This window comes from Ranitomeya imitator, chromosome 3 (genome assembly GCF_032444005.1).
Source record: "Ranitomeya imitator isolate aRanImi1 chromosome 3, aRanImi1.pri, whole genome shotgun sequence".
NCBI lineage: Eukaryota > Metazoa > Chordata > Amphibia > Anura > Dendrobatidae > Ranitomeya > Ranitomeya imitator.
Window position 1 is genome coordinate 255,980,213 of NC_091284.1, and position 21,653 is coordinate 256,001,865.

Below are 21,653 nucleotides of genomic sequence, written 5' to 3' on the forward strand. Positions count from 1 at the left end.
CAGTAAACCATTTCATATCCCTTATTTTTTTTACATATTCCTCATTAATAATGTTACAAGTGTATGTGTGTAAAATTTGGGGGCTCTAGCTGTTAAAATAAAGGGTTAAATCATGGAAAAAATTGGCGTGGGCTCCCGCGCAATTTTCTCCACCAGAGTGGGAAAGCCAGTGACTGAGGGTAGATATTAATAGCCTAGAGAGGGACCATGGTTATAGGACCCCCCTTGGCTAAAAACATCTGTCCACAGCCACCCCAGAAAAGGCACATTATTGACACCTCTCCATTATTAACCTGGCTTAATGTCACCTTACATTCGCAAGGTGGCATTAACCCTTTTTTACCCCATATCCCACCGCTACACGGGAGTGGGAAGAGAGTGGCCAAGTGCTGGAATAGGCGCATCTTACAGATGTGCCTTTTCTGGGGTGGCTGGTAGCAGATGTTTTTAGCCAGGGGGGCCAATAACCATGGTCCCTCTTTAGGCTATTAATAGCTGCCGTCAGTCACCGGCTTTCCAACTCTGGCGGAGAAAATTGCGCGGGAGCCCACGCCAATTTTTTCCGTGATTTAACCCTTTATTTTAACAGAGCCACAGACACTTGGAACATTATTAGTGAAGAATATGTAAAAACATTAGGGATATGAAAAGATTTACTGTATGTAAACCATGTCTAATATCCTGTCGGGTTTGGGAAGGAAATAGCTAAAGCCGGCAATTGAATTACCGGCTTTTCTGCTATCTAGCACTGTATGAAATATATAAATATATATATATGTGTCTAACTGACATATATATATACTGTATATATATGTATATCTACCTATTCTATGTGTAGACATTTATTTTACCTATTCTAATAAAACCTGTCAGTGTGATTTTACTGTACATTGCACTGAATTGCCGGCTTTTCTATAGAACACCGGCGCGTATTTTTATCGCAAGTCACACTGTTGGTCCGTGTGTAATCCATATTTTTCTCGCTCCCATTGACTTCATTGGCACAATATGCTGACAAATGCAGCATGCTGCGATTTTGTACGGCCGTAAAATACGGATGCGTAATATACGCCAGATAGAAGCTGCCCCATAGAGAATCATTGGTCCTTGTACAATGCGTAGTTTTTGCGCATCTCATACATCCATAAAACTCTCTAGTGTGACGCCGACCTTATACTCACTTTACATTTAATCTATTGAAGTCATTGTCCCCTGTAAAAAAACCGAAAATAATAAACAACAAAAATACTCACCTTAATCCTAATCCACAGATGCTCATGTCCCCTGTAAAAAAAAGAAAAAGAAAAAACAACTATATCCCTCACCTGTCTGATGTGAAGATAATTCATGCTGTCCCATGATGATTCAGATGATTTGGATAGTGGTCACATCAGTGATGCAACCGCTATCATCGCCAGATGGCACACACTGACAGGAGCATAATCGCTCCTGTCAGTGACTAGCACTGAGATCCCTGAGCTAAATTAACCAAAAACACTTATACTCACCTTATGCCTTATACCAGATGGCCGGAAGCGCTTGTTAAATGCCGCTGTCAGTGTTTGACAGCGGCATTTAAATAGTTAATAGGTGAGGGTGAATCACTGACATGTCCTGGCTTTGATGTGGGGGTTCTTCCATCGGACGTACTATTCTGTCCGATGGCAGAAAGGGGTTAAGCAAGTTGAAGATGAAATGATCTCTAAATGGCCTAAAGTTAAAGACGACAAATTTCCTTTGTATGTTAGGTAAAAAAAAATATCTATTCTCATTTTTTACATTTTAAAAATTACAAAAAGGAAAATGCTAAAGTTTGGACAAATTTGGAGATTTGTGTGCAGTTTAAGATCTTAATTAGCCTGTTAGGGTTATGGATTGTTCACCATCATTGTTAGAAAAGGCCAGGTGATGCAAATTTAAAAGCTTTTTAAAAACCCAGTCTCCTCTAACCTTATGCCACAAAACAGCAGATATGGTGTTAGGGCTAGCGGAATGCACCAAATAATAAGAAAGATAGAATAAGGTGCCTTCGCAGCCCGGGGTACACCGTGCAGAGATGGAACCTGCTGCCAAGTAATGACGGACTAATTGGCAGTAAAATGTGAATACACACACGGGTTAACTTCACCCTGTGTGAAGGAAGCGAACCCTGTTGCTTCACAGGGCTACGGTACCGCACCAAGAGCGCAAGCAAGGAGTCTCAGAACTCAATCCCAAGACACAGAATTTGAGTTCATATAGACCTCTTGCGCTCGACACCGCAACTGGGGTGTCAGAGACACAGAAATAATAATATAATAAAGATGCACGAGAGTGCTGCAGTGCCGCACTGGCGGATGCCACTAACCACCCAGGCTTTGGTCAGGAAAGCGCTGTGAAAGCGCACGGTGCCGCATTGGCGCTCACAGCAATTAGATGCTGTATAGTATGTTACGTGCTGATTGCTAAGTCGGGCGCTAGATAGCAATCATCCACCTTACGCGAGCAGTCATACAATAGGGAGGGGATTTTAAAGAACAACTTTCACTAACAGCACACACACATATACAAATGTACACTAGCGCATGGCCGTGCTGTCATGCACACCTTATATAGCTGCAGCATGTACAGGACCTTCCCAGAAGGACCAATGAGAGGCTGCCACAGAAGTTGAGCACATTCAGGACCTTCCTGGAGGACCAATGGGATCTGAATATGTGACCCTCGATCTCCAACAGGAGATCTTGCCCTGGGCATGCTCAGAAGGGGAAAAGCAGGACTTAGTCCCAAAAGCGTCTGCTCGCCGCTGCCCAGCACTGGCTTCATCGGCAGAAGCTGGAAAAGCAGCAGTAACCCTATGCACAGAGTGAGACTGAGCTAGACGCTGGGACCGATGTCTCCGCTGAGCAGACTCCACTGTGGCTGGAGAAGAATGGGAGACCGCAGCGGAGATGGTTCGAGATTCCCCCTGTGCAGAGGCGGGAACTCGACACCTAACATTACCCCCCCAGACCCCCCCTCATTTGACCTCGCTACGCTCGAAGGCAGCAATGAGCTGTGGAGCTCGAATGTGCTCAGCAGGCTCCCAGGACTTGTCCTCTGGGCCATAACCCTTCCAATCCACCAAATAGAATTTTTTGCCACGTACCACCTTGCACCCCAAAATAGTGTTAACCTCGTAATCGTCCGTAGACGAACCCGATGTCTCGGCAGATGACTCAGAAAATCGGGACATGTATACGGGTTTCAAGAAGGACACATGAAAGCATGTAGGACGAGCCAGACGGTAGACCACAGGGTTAACCTATTTGAGGACCTTGAAGGGACGCAAGTAGCGAGGTGCAAACTTAGTGGACTCACCACGCAGCCTGATGTTACGGGCGGAGAGCCACACTAAGTCGCCAAGAGCAAGGGTCGGAGCAAGGCGCTGATGAGCATCGGTGGAGGACCTCATTCTCTTCTTGGAGGCCTGAATGGCATCCTGAGTGCGGTCCCAAATGTCCCGTGCCTCCACAGCCCAGTCTGCCACCCTGAAGTCGGCGGAAGACATGAGCATGGGCACAGGGACACGCGGATGCTGGCCGTAATTTAGGAGAAATGGAGTCTGACCGGTGGAGTCGGCTACGGCATTGTTAAGCGCAAACTCTGCCCACGGTAGCAAGGATGCCCAGTCATCCTGCCTGGCAGAAACAAAATGTCATAAATATGTGACCAGGGTCTGGTTGGTCCTCTCTACCAACCATTCATCTCGAGATGATATGCCGAAGAGAGATTCAACTCAATACAGAGTAGACGACAAAGCTCTCTCCAGAATCGAGATGCAAACTGGGGATCCCGGTCACTAACAATTTTATCTGGCATACCGTGTAGGCAAAAGATATGTTTGATGAACAACACAGCCAGAGCCCGTGCAGAAGGTAGCCGTGGAAGAGGCACCAAGTGCACCATTTTGGAAAAATGGTCGGTGATCACCCAGATAATGGTGCAGCTACGAGACTTGGGTAAGCCCACCAAAAAATCCATCCCGACCATCTCCCAGGGCCTGTCAGCCATCAGCATGGGGTAAAGCAACCCAGCTGGCTGTTGCCGAGGAGACTTGTTCTTGGCGCAGGAGACACATGCCCGAACATAGTCTGCGACGTAATGAGCCATATGCGGCCACCAGTACATCCTTGCCAAGAGCTCAGATGTCCTCTTGGTCCCAAAGTGTCCACCTACCATGGACGAGTGAGCCCAAGAGAGAACCTCCGGTTGCAAATTAGATGGAACGATCTCTTGCCTGGGTGCACAGACTCTAGCGAAACCGGAGCCACCGTTCTCAGGCTCTCTGAAGGAACAATAAGCTGAGGCTCCTCCTCCTCCTCTGATGACACTACAGAGCGAGAGAGAGCATCGGCACAAACGTTCTTCTCCCCGGTAAGAAAATGGAGGGTGAAATGGAACTGGGAGAAGAACAAGGACCATCTAGCCTGATGAGAATTTAGCTGCTGGGCTCTCTGTAAATACACCAAGTTCTTGTGGTCTGTGAACACCTGGAAGGGAAAGCGAGCTCCCTCTAGAAGATGTCTCCACTCTGAGAAAGCCAACTTCATAGCTAGCAATTCCCTGTCCCCGATGGAATAATTCCTCTCCGCTGGTGAAAAGGTCTTAGAGAAGAAGAAGCAAGGATGCTTCCGACCTTGAGCATACTTTTGGAAGAGGACTGCTCCAGCTCCAACGGATGAGGCATCCAGCTCCATAATAAATGGCCTATCTACATCGGGGCGATGCAGGATGGGAGCACTAGCGAAGTGTGACTTAATCAAGAGAAAGGCCTTGGAGACCTCCTCCGACCACAACTTGGGATTTGCCCCCTTCTTGGTGAGGGCAACCAAGGGAGCTACCAAAGTTGAGAAGTGGGAAATGAACTGGCGATTGTAATTAATGAACCCCATAAAGCGCTGCACTGCTTTGAGAGAATGGGGTTCCTGCCAGTCCATCACAGCCTGTAGCTTGACAGGATCCATAGCCAATCCCTGGGCAGAGATGATATAGCCAAGGAAAGACAAGGACTCCTGCTCAAACACACACTTCTCCAACTTGGCATAGAAGGAGTTAGCCCACAGGAGGTCGAAGACCTTGCAAACATCTCTCCAGTGGGAGTCTATATCTGGAGAGTAGATGAGAATATCATCCAGATAAACTATGACCGAGGTGGAAAGCATATCCCGGAAGATGTCATTTACAAAGTCTTGGAAAATGGCTGGGGCATTACAGAGCCCGAAGGGCGTCACCAGATATTCATAGTACCCATCCCTGGTGTTAAAAGCCATCTTCCATTCATCCCCCTCACGGATGCGAATCAAGTTGTAAGCACCCCGCAGATCTAATTTAGTAAATACCCTTGCTCCCCGCAGCCTATCAAAAAGCTCAGATATCAGGGGTAGTGGGTAATTATTTTTAATGGTGATGGCGTTAAGACCCCTGTAGTCTATGCAGTTCTCCACTCTTCTTCTGTACGAAGAAGAACCCAGCCCCTGCAGGTGACACTGACTTCCTAATGAATCCTCTTGCCAGATTTTCCTGGATATACTGTGACATTGCCTCCATCTTCGGGAGAGACAAAGGATAGACTCAACCCCAGGGAGGCTCAGCACCAGGCAAGAGGTCAATAGGACAGTCATAGGGGCGGTGAGGCGGAAGGGTCTCTGCAGCCCTTTTAGAGAACACGTCCGCATAGGGCCAATATTGCTTGGGAAGAGAGGATAAATCTGCGGGTACCTCAGTAGTAGCAATCTGAACGCTCTCCCTCTGACATCTACCCCCACAAGATTCACCCCATCCTAAAATTCTGCCTGTGGACCACTCGATATGAGGAGAGTGATACCATAGTCAAGGCATCCCTAACAGGATCTCATCAATTCCCTCAGGAATGACGAGCAGAGATATAATCTCCTGATGGGATGGCAACAAGGACAGAGTGAAAGAGATGGTCTAGTGTGTTATCTGTGAGGGCAGTGTTGACCCATTCACCACTCGTACAGTTACTGCTTGAGCTAGCATTACCAGGGGTATTGCGTGACGTTGGGTGAAGGCAGAAGACATAAAATTGCCCTCCGCCCCAGAATCCACGCAGAGCTCTACCGAGTGAGTGAATGAGCCTATTGTACTTGTCTCCTTAAAGGACAATTTGGAGGCAAACGTCGCCGTGTCTAGTGTACCTCCACCTACTACCACTAGATGCTGATGTTTCCTCGACCGCTGGGGACATCTGGTGGCAAGATGTCCTGACTGCTGGCAAACATGACAAACCTGGAGTGCACGAGCGGTCCAGGACTTAGATCCCATTCGTGACACTTCCATGGCCTCATGTGACTCAGGGGCCTGGACTTGAGATTCCAAAGGTTTGGCGAAGGTGGGAGCCAGCTGAAACCTCTGCCTACACTGGGCTCGCGCTAACCTCCGCTCGTGAAAACAGAGGTCAATACGAGTGGACACTGCTATTAATTCCTCCAGTGTGGCGGGAATCTCCCTAGTGGCCAGGGCGTCCTTCACGTGGTCAGCAAGCCCCCTCCAAAACATCGGAATAAGGGCTTTTTCCGACCCCTCCAGCTCAGATGCTAGGGTGTGGAAGTGGACTGTAAAATGGCTGAACAAGGACAAGCTCTGAGACAATGCCAACAGTTGGAGCGCCGTATCATGGGTTACACGAGGTCCTAAAAAGACCTGTTTCAGAGTGCTCAGGAACAACGAAGCACTCTGCACCACATGATCGCCACGCTCCCACAGTGGCGTAGCCCACTCCAACGCCCTGTCGGACAGGAGAGACACAATAAAGCCCACCTTGGCCCGCTCTGTAGGGAAGCGAGAGGCCAGAAGCTCGAGATGTATAGAGCACTGACTCACGAAACCCCTACAGGACTTACTATCACCAGAAAAATTTTCTGGCAGCGGGAGGCGAGAGAGTACAGGGGTGGCAGTGTACAAGGTGGCTGCAGCCACGCTAGCAGCCTGAACAGCAACTGCGGTTACATCCACAGCTGAGGTTGTGCGCTTGAGAGCCGCCAACCTACCCTCCAGCTGCTGGATGTACCGCAAGGATTGCTGTTTGTCCGTCATTACTAGCCAAACCCTGCGCTAGTGTAATGTTAGGGCTAGCGGAACGCACCAAATAATAAGAAAGATAGAATAAGGTGCGTTCGCAGCCCGGGGTACACCGTGCAGAAATGGAACCTGCTGCCAAGTAATGACTAAATGGCGGTACAATGTGAATACACACACAGGTTAACTTCACTCTGTGTGAAGGAAGCGAACCCTGTTGCTTCACAGGGCCGCGGTACCGCACCAAGAGTGCAAGCAAGGAGTCTCAGAACTCAATCCCAAGACACAGGATTTGAGTTCATATAGACCAATTGCGCTCGACACCGCAACTGGGGTGTCAGAGACACAGAAATAATAATAATAAAGATTCTCGAGAGTGCGTGCGCTATCGCCCTGGCGGACGCCACTAACCACCCAGGCTTGGGTCAGGAAAGCGCTGTGAAAGCGCACGGCGCCGCATTGGTGGTCAATTAGACGCTGTACAGTGTGTTACGTGCTAATGGCTAAGTCGGGCGCTAGATAGCAATCATCCACCTTACGCGAGCAGTCATAAAATAGGGAGGGGATCTTAAAGAACGACTTTCACTCACAACACACACACGTATACAAATGTACACTAGCGCATGGCCGTGCGGTCATGTGAACCTTATATAGCTGCATCATGTACAGGACCTTCCCAGAAGGACCAATGAGAGGCTGCCACAGAAGTTGAGCACCTTCAGGACCTTCCTGGAGGACCAATGGGATCTTCTGCAGTATCTGAGTATGTGAAGCTCGATCTCCAACGGGAGATCTTGCCTTGGGCATGCTCAGAAGGGGAAAAGCAGGACTTAGTCCCAAAAGCGTCTTTTCGCCGCTGCCCAGCACTGGCTTCAATGGCAGAAGCTGGAAAAACAGCAGCAGTAACCCTATGCACAGAGTGAGACTGAGCAAGACACTGGGACCAACGCTGGCGAAATGTGCGTTGGAGTGGTGTGTGCGGGGCAGTGGCATCCTGATACTGGTTGGTATATTGCACTGATTTAATGGCACTTTTGGCAGCAATTGTGGTCTAGTGTACAATTATATTTTGGTGACATATCTTGTATACACTTGCTATTTTGGCAGTCACTTTTTGTTTCTAGTTTTGCCACCACCTTGGATATATATATATATATATATATATATATATATATATACATATATATATATATATATATATATATATATATATATATATATATATATATATATATTGCACTATAGCACTACAACAATTAAACTTTGATATTAGGTTTAATAACATTATATACACATACTCATATATTTTGTGTCACTGGATTCACTTTTTTAATTATATATATATATATATATATATATATTATTTTTAATATAACAACACATTTATATATATATATTTTATACATTATTAATGAATTTTTTGCTGCCAATTATTGTTCATTTTAATTTTGGTATTACATGTATTTATTTATTTATTATTTAATTATTTATGCCAATCAGTTTGGGTTTGCCCTGTCCTGCACATACATATGTTTCAATAAATTTTGATCTCCATAAACCACAGTATAGGAGATATATATATACACATTATATATATATATACATATATATATACATTTTATATGTTATGTATATTTTTATCTTTTTCAATTGTTTTTTACTCTTATTTTTGTCAACATCAATAAAGATTACAGTATATGAATTGTTGTGGTGATATAATTGTGATTTTATTAAAATAAAATTAATATCTAACTGGGTCGCTGTGAGCAGTGGGGTACCGCAGGGGTCAGTATTGGGACCTGTTCTCTTCAACATATTCATTAATGATCTGGTAGAAGGTTTACACAGTAAAATATCGATATTTGCAGATGATACAAAACTATGTAAAGCAGTTAATACAAGAGAAGATAGTATTCTGCTACAGATGGATCTGGATAAGTTGGAAACTTGGGCTGAAAGGTGGCAGATGAGGTTTAACAATGATAAATATAAGGTTATACACATGGGAAGAAGGAATCAATATCACCATTACACACTGAATGGGAAACCACTGGGTAAATCTGACAGGGAGAAGGACTTGGGGATCCTAGTTAATGATAAACTTACGTGGAGGAGCCAGTGCCAGGCAGCAGCTGCCAAGGCAAACAGGATCATGGGGTGCATTAAAAGAGGTCTGGATACACATGATGAGAGCATTATACTGCCTCTGTACAAATCCCTAGTTAGACCGCACATGGAGTACTGTGTCCAGTTTTGGGCACCGGTGCTCATGAAGGATATAATGGAACTAGAGAGAGTACAAAGGAGGGCAACAAAATTAATAAAGGGGATGGGAGAACTACAATACCCAGATAGATTAGCGAAATTAGGATTATTTAGTCTAGAAAAAAGACGACTGAGGGGCGATCTAATAACCATGTATAAGTATATAAGGGGACAATACAAATATCTCGCTGAGGATCTGTTTATACCAAGGAAGGTGACGGGCACAAGGGGGCATTCTTTGCGTCTGGAGGAGAGAAGGTTTTTCCACCAACATAGAAGAGGATTCTTTACTGTTAGGGCAGTGAGAATCTGGAATTGCTTGCCTGAGGAGGTGGTGATGGCGAACTCAGTCGAGGGGTTCAAGAGAGGCCTGGATGTCTTCCTGGAGCAGAACAATATTGTATCATACAATTATTAGGTTCTGTAGAAGGACGTAGATCTGGGGATTTATTATGATGGAATATAGGCTGAACTGGATGGACAAATGTCTTTTTTCGGCCTTACTAACTATGTTACTATGTTACTATGTAATATTATGTTTATATAAAAAAAAACTCTAATTGGTCTGATGAATATTTTTTGAGGGTTATATATTGTAGTTTTATTCATTGACCATACAAGGTCTTTATTTCTGGTATTTCTTTTCTATATAGGATTTTGAAGTTGAAAAGAGCATGACTTCTACAAATGGATAATGATCCTGAACACACATCAAAATCCACAATAGACTACCTGAAAGACACAAACTGAAGCTTTTACAATGGCCCTCACAGTCCCCTGATCTGAACATCATTAAAAATCTGTGACTAGACCACAAAATAGCAGTGCATGCAAGATGACCCAGGAATCTCACAGAACCGTTAGAATTTTCCAAGGAAGAATGGATTAAAATCCCTCAAACAAGAATTGAAAGACTCTTGTCTGGCTACAAAAAAAACATTTACAAGCTGTAATACTTGCAAAAGGAGGTGCAGGGTGCCCAAACTTTTGCATTGACCTATTTTCCTTTTTGTAACTTTAAAATGTGAAAAATGACAATATATTTCATTGTTCCTAAACTACAAAGCATATGTGTCAACTTTAACTTTAGGCCTTTTAGAGATCATTTCATCTTCAACTTGCTTAACTGTTTATAATAACAGTGATTTTGACCAGGGTTGCCCAAACTTTTACATGCCACTGTATATTGGTTTGGTATTCTATAGTATGATTATTAGATCACAGATTGTTGTTTTCCACTGTGTACAAGCACATTTTGTTTTTTAATACATATTGATCTGTAGTTCAATCTGGCATGTTACTTGTCAGTTCGTTGGTAGGAAAAGTTGTTTGATTGATCAGTTACATGATAAGTGATCTAATGTGAATGGGTATCTTCAAAATAATCCCAGCTACCTTATGAGAAGCTGATCATATTTATTTTCTTGTTCCTTCATCAACTACTGCTACCAGAGAAAATGTTTCTACAGCAGATAGAAACTGGCTGTGTGTGACTACTCCTGCCAAGTTCTTCAGTAGCACAATAATCTTCGTCTCTACAGGAGTAGCAGATTTTTAGCAGACAGCTGCCTCTTGTCTGTGCATTGCTCTAGTCCTATTTGACTTCTTCTAACCGTTATCTGCTGCCTGCTATTATTGGTTACCAGGTATTCTTTGAAAATCTTATTATGTTTAGCAAATACACTATTCTTCTTTTGTCCTGTGGTATTCGCTGTCGTTTGCACTAAATTCTTCACATTTCATGAAATGCTCTTTATTTTTGTCAGTAACCCACTTCAGGATCAAAACACACAACAAAATCTTTTAAAGAGTCTCCTATTTGTCTAAAAATGTTCCAATTTAAAACTCATCTAGCAACCGTACTTCTTCCGAGGACTTGAGTGAGTGATTTAGTATAGATTATTATTATTTTAGCATGTATTGTCACATGGGTCTAAACAATGACTATGATCCTTTAGTTCTGTTATCCATATCATCTTCAAAAGCATTTATGCCATTGTGTATGTTTTCTGGGGTGGATTCAGATAGAACCGTGGCAGAGAGCCCAAGGTTAAGGTCAGATAACTAACCCTAGGAAGAGCATGGTGTTCGGAGCTCATATATCTGTGTGATATTGCCATGCTGTGAATGCTATTGAATAGTGCTGAGACTGAGCGATAGCCTATTGACTTTTTACAATCTCTTAAACAATTCAATCCGCTTCTCGGTGAAACAAGTCAGCTCTATATCTTGTACAAATGATCAGTCATTTTATGTAGATAGTCAAATTCTAGTAGTGTGATTTCTAAAAAGATCTTACACAAAGGAAAAGGGGGAAGCACAGCCATTGAGTGCATTTCCTGCTGATGTGAGAATACTGTACTTTAATTCTCTGAACAGCAAGTAAGTACAACCAACTGTAAGCTGTTTGTTTTGGGTTCAATGGCATCTCATTTACACGTGTTAATTGCAGTTAATTGGCACTAATTAGATGAACAGGAAACCCTCTGGGAGCACTCCTACCTTTAATTTGTAGTAAATATCATTAATTAACATATGCTAATTAAAGCCAATTAACATTGATTAAGGGTTGCCAGCTACTTGGAAAGTACAAATATGCATATTGTATTAAGTCAGCACCAAATGTAATGCATCCTTTATATGTTACAAAAATATGCTGTTGCAGTTTCACGCCTTGTATAAACACTGGCTGGCAACGTGCCTGTGTACTAAACTCTGAACAGTCACATATGGGCAGGGGCTGACTGGCAAATTTTAGCCTGGGGGGCAAGCACATAGCAGTGGCCCATGAGTAGCGGCTCATCCTTAAAGGGGTTGTCGGATCTTATGCTACATGTCTACAGACACTATGTGTGAATCCTCATATCATGCGCTATGAAGATTCTCTGGTGCCGGCAACAGGTGGTCTTGTGACTGCAAGCATGCGATATATATATTCCCAGCCACATTTCGACTAGACTGTTTTGGGCCTTGTTCAATACAGTTGCATTAGGCCATGCAAGTCTGGTCGGCATGTGACCGCATGTATGCAAATCACAAACTTACAGCCACACACCCGCCAAATGACCACAGCACTGCCAGCAATGTGAGAAGCACAAGTCTGCAGTCCAAAGAATGACAGAGTGAATGCACCAATGGCACACACACACACACGCACAGCCCCACTGTATAATGACAGACACATGCACAGCCCCACTGTATAATGACACACACACACAGCTACACTGTATAATGACACACACAGCCCCACTGTATAATGACAGACACATGCACAGCCCCACTGTATAATGACAGACACATGCACAGCCCCACTGTATAATGACACACACACAGCCCCACTGTATAATGACAGACACATGCACAGCCCCACTGTATAATGACACACACACACAGCTACACTGTATAATGACACACACAGCCCCACTGTATAATGACAGACACATGCACAGCCCCACTGTATAATGACAGACACATGCACAGCCCCACTGTATAATGACACACACACAGCCCCACTGTATAATGACACACACACAGCCCCACTGTATAATGACAGACACATGCACAGCCCCACTGTATAATGACACACACACACAGCTACACTGTATAATGACAGACACATGCACAGCCCCACTGTATAATGACACACACAGCCCCACTGTATAATGACAGACACATGCACAGCCCCACTGTATAATGACAGACACATGCACAGCCCCACTGTATAATGACACACACACACAGCTACACTGTATAATGACAGACACATGCACAGCCCCACTGTATAATGACACACACAGCCCCACTGTATAATGACAGACACATGCACAGCCCCACTGTATAATGACACACAGCCCCACTGTATAATGACACACACACACAGCCACACTGTATAATGACACACACACACAGCCACACTGTATAATGACACACACACACAGCCACACTGTATAATGACACACACACACAGCCACACTGTATAATGACACACACACACAGCTACACTGTATAATGACACACAGCCACACTGTATAATGACACACACACACAGCCACACTGTATAATGACACACACACACAGCCACACTGTATAATGACACACACACACAGCCACACTGTATAATGACACACACACACAGCCACACTGTATAATGACACACACACACAGCTACACTGTATAATGACACACAGCCCCACTGTATAATGACACACACACACAGCCACACTGTATAATGACACACACACACAGCCACACTGTATAATGACACACAGCCCCACTGTATAATGACACACACACACAGCCACACTGTATAATGACAAACACACACAGCCCCACTATATAATGACAGGCACACGCACGGCCCCAATGTATAATGACAGGCACACGCACGGCCCCACTGTATAATGACACACACACACACAGCCCCCCTCTGTATAATGACAGGCACACGCACGGCCCCACTATATAATGACAGGCACACGCACAGCCCCACTATATAATGACAGGCACACGCACAGCCCCACTATATAATGACAGGCACACGCACGGCCCCACTATATAATGACAGGCACACGCTCGGCCCCACTGTATAATGACACGCACACGCACGGCCCCACTGTATAATGACACACATGCAGCTCACAGATGCACGCAGCACACACACGCACGCACGCAGCTCACACACACGCACGCAGCTCACACACACACATGCACGCAGCTCACACGCACACACGCACGCAGCTCACACACACACACACACGCATGCACGCAGCCCACACACACACGCAGCTCACACACGCAGCTCACACACGCACGCACGCACGCAGCTCACACACACACACACGCACTCTCCTCATACACACACACACTCTCTCCTCATACACACACAGACACTCTCCTCTGTGGTGCAGGGGCGGCTGATGTCCATGTGCAGCGCTTCAGTTTCTCCTGCTCACAGCTCTGCACTGTCCCGGCACCTCCCCCATCTCTCCTTCTCTGCCGGGATAGCAGATAAGAGCAGGAGAAGCCGGAGCTCCGTGCACACACAGGCCGGTATGCCGGTATTCTGACCTTTCATCTTGGCTGCTGGCTCTCTCCCTCAGAGTGGCAGTGGCGCATAGGAGCTTGCTCATCACATACCCCTGCAGCTTGCATGTTAGGGCTGCTGGCGGGATGACACCATCGCGCACTACAGGTGCGCTATGTATTAGTCACTGCCAGTCCTCCAGCGGCCCTGTGCAGCTGCTTAGACACCGGCCCGGGGGGCATATGCATTTCTGCCACCTGGGCCAGCCCGCGCCTGCATATGGGGCTGCAAGGTGCTCCGAAGATGCATTGTTGCTTATATATCTGTATTATCTTTATCATGCTATTATTATATCTTTATTATTAACTGCACAACGCATGTTTACAAATGAAGAATCCACTATATTTGGAATAATGCATCATATTTGTCCTAGAAAGGTAATAACTGGGGCTATATTTATATAAAAACATGTAATAAAACTGTTATAGTAAAGGTACCGTCACACTTAGCGACGCTGCAGCGATGCCGACAACGATCCGGATCGCTGCAGCGTCGCTGTTTGGTCGCTGGAGAGCTGTCACACAGACAGCTCTCCAGCGACCAACGATCCCGAGGTCCCCGGTAACCAGGGTAAACATCGGGTAACTAAGCGCAGGGCCGCGCTTAGTAACCCGATGTTTACCCTGGTTACCATCCTAAAAGTAAAAAAACAAACGCTACATACTTACCTACCGCTGTCTGTCCTCGGCGCTCTGCTTCTCTGGTCTGGCTGTGAGCGCCGGGCAGCCGGAAAGCAGAGCGGTGACGTCACCGCTCTGCTTTCCGGCCGCTGTGCTCACAGCCAGACCAGAGAAGCAGAGCGCCGAGGACAGACAGCGGTAGGTAAGTATGTAGCTGTTGTTTTTTTTACTTTAACGATGGTAACCAGGGTAAACATCAGGTTACTAAGCGCGGCCCTGCGCTTAGTTACCCGATGTTTACCCTGGTTACCAGCGAAGACATCGCTGAATCGGTGTCACACACGCCGATTCAGCAATGTCTACGGGGAGTCCAGCGACCAAATAAAGTTCTGGACTTTCTTCCCCGACCAGCGACAGCACAGCAGGGGCCTGATCGCTGCTGTCTGTCACACTGGACGATATCGCTAGCCAGGACGCTGCAACGTCACGGATCGCTAGCGATATCGTCTAGTGTGACGGTACCTTTACCGGACCTTGTGTTATCTCATGTCAAATACCCTCATTGTCATCATGTTGGGCTATCCTGTTGATCGGATTCCTATGCTAATTCTTGATTTTTTAACAATAATTCTATCACCCTTGAGTGCTAGGAATGTTCTGAAAAAATGACTTGTCAGGGTACTTGGAGACTGGAGCTGAGACACATTGACTTACACGATCCAGATAATTCAGGCGCCAAGCATAAACATGCATTCATATTTATCCAAAACTTCTTCCAGCCAACAATTATAGTAGCCAATGTTCTTACTAGATTTGGCTAGAAAAATCGAAATGATGAGCTGAAAAGAAACAATGTTCATTGCTTTCACTGTACAATTTGTTTTAACCTCATTCCATTCCAATTCAGGGTGAGTACAAGTTATTATGGTGTTCTCGGCCGATAATTGTGTTCAAACCTTCCCTGCGTGTGGTAGAGGACAGCGACTGCTTGTTTCACATATCGTCTGCGTTCAGAAGATGCCTTCTAGTCAGCTGACAATCTAAGACAATCCTAGTTGTGGCATAAAAAAGAAGCCATGTTGGTATTATCTTTCCTACATAATGCTAGAAGTAGGAGGGAACTGGCTAGTAGGGTTGAGCGAAACGGGTCGAACATTTTCAAAAGTCGCCGACTTTTGGCTAAGTCGGGGTTTCATGAAACCCGATCCGACCCCTGTGCGTGGTCGGCCATGCGGTACGCGACTTTCGCGCCAAAGTCGCGTTTCAATGACGCGAAAAGCGCCATTTCTCAGCCAATGAAGGTAAACGCAGAGTGTGGGCAGCGTGATGACATAGGTCCTGGTCCCCACCATCTTAGAGAAGGGCATTGCAGTGATTGGCTTGCTGTCTGCGACGTCACAGGGGCTATAAAGAGGCGTTCCCGCCGACCGCCATCTTACTGCTGCTGATCTGAGCTTAGGGAGAGGTTGCTGCCGCTTTGTCAGAAGCAGGGATAGCGTTAGGCAGGGTCCATTAACCACAAAACCGCTTGTGCTGCAGCGATTTGCACTGTCCAACACCACCCTCGGTGTGCAGGGACAGTGGAAGTTTTTTTTTTTCCCCTCAGCGCTGTAGCTCATTGGGCTGCCCTAGAAGGCTCCCTGATAGCTGCATTGCTGTGTGTACGCCGCTGTGCAAACCAACTGCTTTTTTCAAAGCACAAATCCTCTTGTTCCTTCCTTTCTGCACAGCTATCTTTTTTGTTTGTCCACACTTTTTATTTCATTTGTGCATCAGTCCACTCCTTATTGCTGCCTGCCATACCTGGCTGAGATTACTGCAGGCAGGGAGATAGTAGCTGCCTGCCATACCTGGCTGAGATTACTGCAGGCAGGGAGATAGTAATTGTAGGACATTCCCTTTTTTTTTTTTTTTTTTTTTTTGGTGGGAGATTAAGATTGGCAATTTGGCATTTCTGCTAGAGTGCCATCCCTGTGTGTGCCATCTCTCTCACATAGTGGGCCATAGAAAGCCTTTTCATTTTTCTGTATTTTTTTTTGTGGGGTGTATAAATTCTCCCTGATAAAAATACAGTGGGAGATTAATATTGGCCTTTGGGCTTGTGTGCCAGTCCTGAGTGTGCCATCTCTCTCACAAATAGTGGGCCATAGAAAGCCTATTTTATTTTTTTGGGGGTTTTATAAATTCTCCCTGAAAAAAGGGAGATTAATATTGGCCTCTGGGCTTGTGTGCCAGTTGTGAGCGTGCCATCTGTGCCAGTCCTGAGCGTGCCATCTCTCTCACAAATAGTGGGCCATAGAAAGCCTATTTAAATATTTTTTTGGTTTTATAAATTCTCCCAGAAAAAAAGGGAGATTAATATTGGCCTCTGGGCTTCTGTGCCAGTCCTGAGCGTGCCATCTGTGCCAGTCCTGAGCGTCCCATCTCTCTCACAAATAGTGGGCCATAGAAAGCCTATTTAATTTTTTTTTTGGTTTTATAAATTCTCCCAGAAAAAAAGGGAGATTAATATTGGCCTCTGGGCTTCTGTGCCAGTCCTGAGCGTGCCATCTGTGCCAGTCCTGAGCGTCCCATCTCTCTCACAAATAGTGGGCCATAGAAAGCCTATTTAATTTTTTTTTTGGTTTTATAAATTTTCCCTGAAAAAAGGGAGATTAATATTGGCCTCTGGGCTTGTGTGCCAGTTGTGAGCGTGCCATCTGTGCCAGTCCTGAGCGTGCCATCTCTCTCACAAATAGTGGGCCATAGAAAGCCTATTTAATTTTTTTTTTGGTTTTATAAATTCTCCCAGAAAAAAAGGGAGATTAATATTGGCCTCTGGGCTTCTGTGCCAGTCCTGAGCGTGCCATCTGTGCCAGTCCTGAGCGTCCCATCTCTCTCACAAATAGTGGGCCATAGAAAGCCTATTTTTTTTTTGGGGGGGGTTTTAGAAATTCTCCCTGGAAAAAAAAAGGGAGATTAATATTGCCCTTTGGGCTTGTGTGCCAGTACTAAGCGTTCCATCTCTCTCTCTCTCTCTTAGTCAGTGGGCCATAGAACGCCTATTTTTGGTTTTATTTGTTTTCTAAATTCTCCCTGAAAAAATCATTTTATTTTATTTGGTTTCTAAATTCTTCCTGATAAAATCATATTTTTTTTATTATTTTTTTTTCTAAAGTCTCCCTGAAAAAAAAAAAAAAAAAAAAAAAAACAGTGGGAGATTAATATTGGCCTTTCTGCTTGTGTGCCAGTCTTGACTCCTGGGTGCGTCATCTCTCAGTCAGTGGGCCATAGAACGCCTATTTTTGGTTTTATTTGTTTTCTAAATTCTCCCTGAAAAAATCATTTTATTTTATTTGGTTTCTAAATTCTTCCTGATAAAATCATATTTTTTTTATTATTTTTTTTTCTAAAGTCTCCCTGAAAAAAAAAAAAAAAAACAACCAAAAAAAACAGTGGGAGATTAATATTGGCCTTTCTGCTTGTGTGCCAGTCTTGACTCCTGGGTGTGCCATCTCTCTCTCTCTCTCTCTCTCTCTCTCTCTCTCTCTCTCCAATTGTGGTCCATAGAAAGCCTATATTTTTTTTCCTTGATTTGGGTTCCAAAATCTACCAGAGAAAATAACTACATCAATCATTGGTAGAAAAATATTGGCCTCTGGGCTTGTGTGCCACTTCTGATTCCTGTGTGCGTCATCTCTCAGTCAGTGGGCCATAGAACGCCTATTTTTGTTTTTATTTGTTTTATAAATTCTCCCTGAAAAAATCATTTTATTTTATTTGGTTTCTAAATTCTTCCTGATAAAATCATATTTTTTTTATTATTTTTTTTTCTAAAGTCTCCCTGAAAAAAAAAAAAAAAAAACAGTGGGAGATTAATATTGGCCTTTCTGCTTGTGTGCCAGTCTTGACTCCTGGGTGCGTCATCTCTCAGTCAGTGGGCCATAGAACGCCTATTTTTGGTTTTATTTGTTTTCTAAATTCTCCCTGAAAAAATCATTTTATTTTATTTGGTTTCTAAATTCTTCCTGATAAAATCATATTTTTTTTATTATTTTTTTTTCTAAAGTCTCCCTGAAAAAAAAAAAAAAAAACAACCAAAAAAAACAGTGGGAGATTAATATTGGCCTTTCTGCTTGTGTGCCAGTCTTGACTCCTGGGTGTGCCATCTCTCTCTCTCTCTCTCTCTCTCTCTCTCTCTCTCTCTCCAATTGTGGTCCATAGAAAGCCTATATTTTTTTTCCTTGATTTGGGTTCCAAAATCTACCAGAGAAAATAACTACATCAATCATTGGTAGAAAAATATTGGCCTCTGGGCTTGTGTGCCACTCCTGATTCCTGTGTGCGTCATCTCTCACTCAGTGGCCCATAGAAAGCATATAGTTTGTTACATTTGTTTTCTAAATTCTCCCTGCAAAAATCAAATTTCTTTTTTTTTTGGGGGGGTTTCTAAAGTGTTCCTGAAAAAAATAAAAATAAAAAACAAATAATAGTGTGACATTAATATTAACATTTGTGCTTCAGTGACAGTCCTGCGTGTGGGGCATCTCTCTAATTTGCAGCCACCAAAAAAAGAGTGTGTAACATTGTGCCTGATTTTCGCGGTGGTCTCACCAACCTGTAAAGGGGTAGCTAAATCATACTGAAGTTATAGCTCACCGTGTAAGTTGTGTGACTGCAACAAATAACGTTAGTTTGGTTACGTTTTTAAAACAATGAGGAAGTCTAGTGGAAGAGGTCGTGGCCGGGGGCGTTCATTGTCAGCTGGTAATGAGGGTAGTGGTAGTGGTGGAGCATCAGGTGGTCGTGGGGAAAAAAATATTGCACCTAAGTCTGGAGCTGTGGAGCCAGGTTCGTCGTCCGGCTACACAAGGCCTCGAACGCTCCCTTTTCTGGGATTAGGAAAACCGCTTTTAAAGCCGGAGCAGCAAGAGCAAGTTTTGGCTTATCTTGCTGACTCAGCCTCTAGCTCTTTTGCCTCCTCTCGTGAAACTGGTAAAAGTAAAAGCAGCGCGTCGTTAGTGGATGTTCACGGTCAGGGACAAGTCACTTCCTTGTCCTCTTCAGCAAAAACAACAACAGAGAAGAATGCAGCAGGCGACACAACGGGTTACTCCATGGAGCTCTTTACACATACCGTCCCTGGCTTAGAAAGTGAAGCAGTTAACAGTCCATGCCCATTACAAATTGAATCTGACATGGAGTGCAGTGACGCACAGCCACAGCCAGACTACTATGCTGGTCCTTTGACTCAGACCACAACATTGCCCTCGCAGGGTGCTGATCAAGAATCAGACCCTGATGAGACTATGTTGCCCCATCACGAACGCTATACCACCGAACGACACGGTGACACAGACGAAGTTGCGCAGGAGGTACAAGAAGAGTTATTAGATGACCCAGTTCTTGACCCCGATTGGCAGCCATTGGGGGAACAGGGTGCAGGCGGCAGCAGTTCTGAAGCAGAGGAGGAGGAGGGGCCGCAGCAGGCATCAACATCGCCACAGGTTCCATCTGCCGGGCCCGTATCTTGCCCAAAACGCGTGGCAAAGCCAAAACCTGGTGGAGGACAGCGTGGCCATCCGGTTAAAGCTCAGTCTGCAATGCCTGAAAAGGTATCCGATGCTAGAAAGAGTGCAGTCTGGCATTTTTTTAAACAACATCCAATTGATCAGCGCAAAGTCATCTGTCAAAAATGTTCTACTTCCTTAAGCAGAGGTCAGAATCTGAAAAGTCTCAATACTAGTTGCATGCATAGACATTTAACCACCATGCATTTGAAAGCTTGGACTAACTACCAAACGTCCCTTAAGGTTGTTGCACCCTCGGCCAATGAAGCTAGTCATCAACGCAACATCCCTTCCGGCAGTGTAGGACCACCATTTAGCGCACCACCTGCTGTATCTGTGCAGGTATCTTTGCCAGGCCAAAGCAGTCAGGGTCAGGGAATCACCAGTTTCGTAGTAGGAAACACTGCATCTAGGGCACCGGCGGCAACAATACCATCTCCCACCGTCTCTCAGTCTGCCATGTCCACCGGCACCCCCGCTAGTTCCACGATCTCCATCTCTCCAGTCCAGCTCACCCTACATGAGACTATGGTTAGAAAAAGGAAGTACTTAGCCTCGCATCCGCGTACACAGGGTTTGAACGCCCACATAGCTAGACTAATCTCGTTAGAGATGATGCCCTACCGGTTAGTTGAAAGCGAAGCTTTCAAAGACCTGATGGACTACGCTGTACCACGCTACGAGCTACCCAGTCGACACTTTTTTTCCAGAAAAGCCATCCCAGCCCTCCACCAGCATGTTAAAGAGCGCATCGTCCATGCACTCAGGCAATCTGTGAGCACAAAGGTGCACCTGACAACAGATGCATGGACCAGTAGGCATGGCCAGGGACGTTACGTGTCCATCACGGCACACTGGGTAAATGTGGTGGATTCAGGGTCCACAGGGGACAGCAAGTTTGGGACAGTTCTGCCTAGCCCACGGTCTAGTAAACAGTTGTCTGTAGCCGTTCGCACCCCCTCCTCCTCCTCCTCCTCCTCGTCCTCCTGCAGAAGCAAGAGCTCGTCCACAGACCGCAGTCGCACAAACACTCCATCCGCACCTGCCACTGTTGCACACCAGGTCTCCCATTATGGG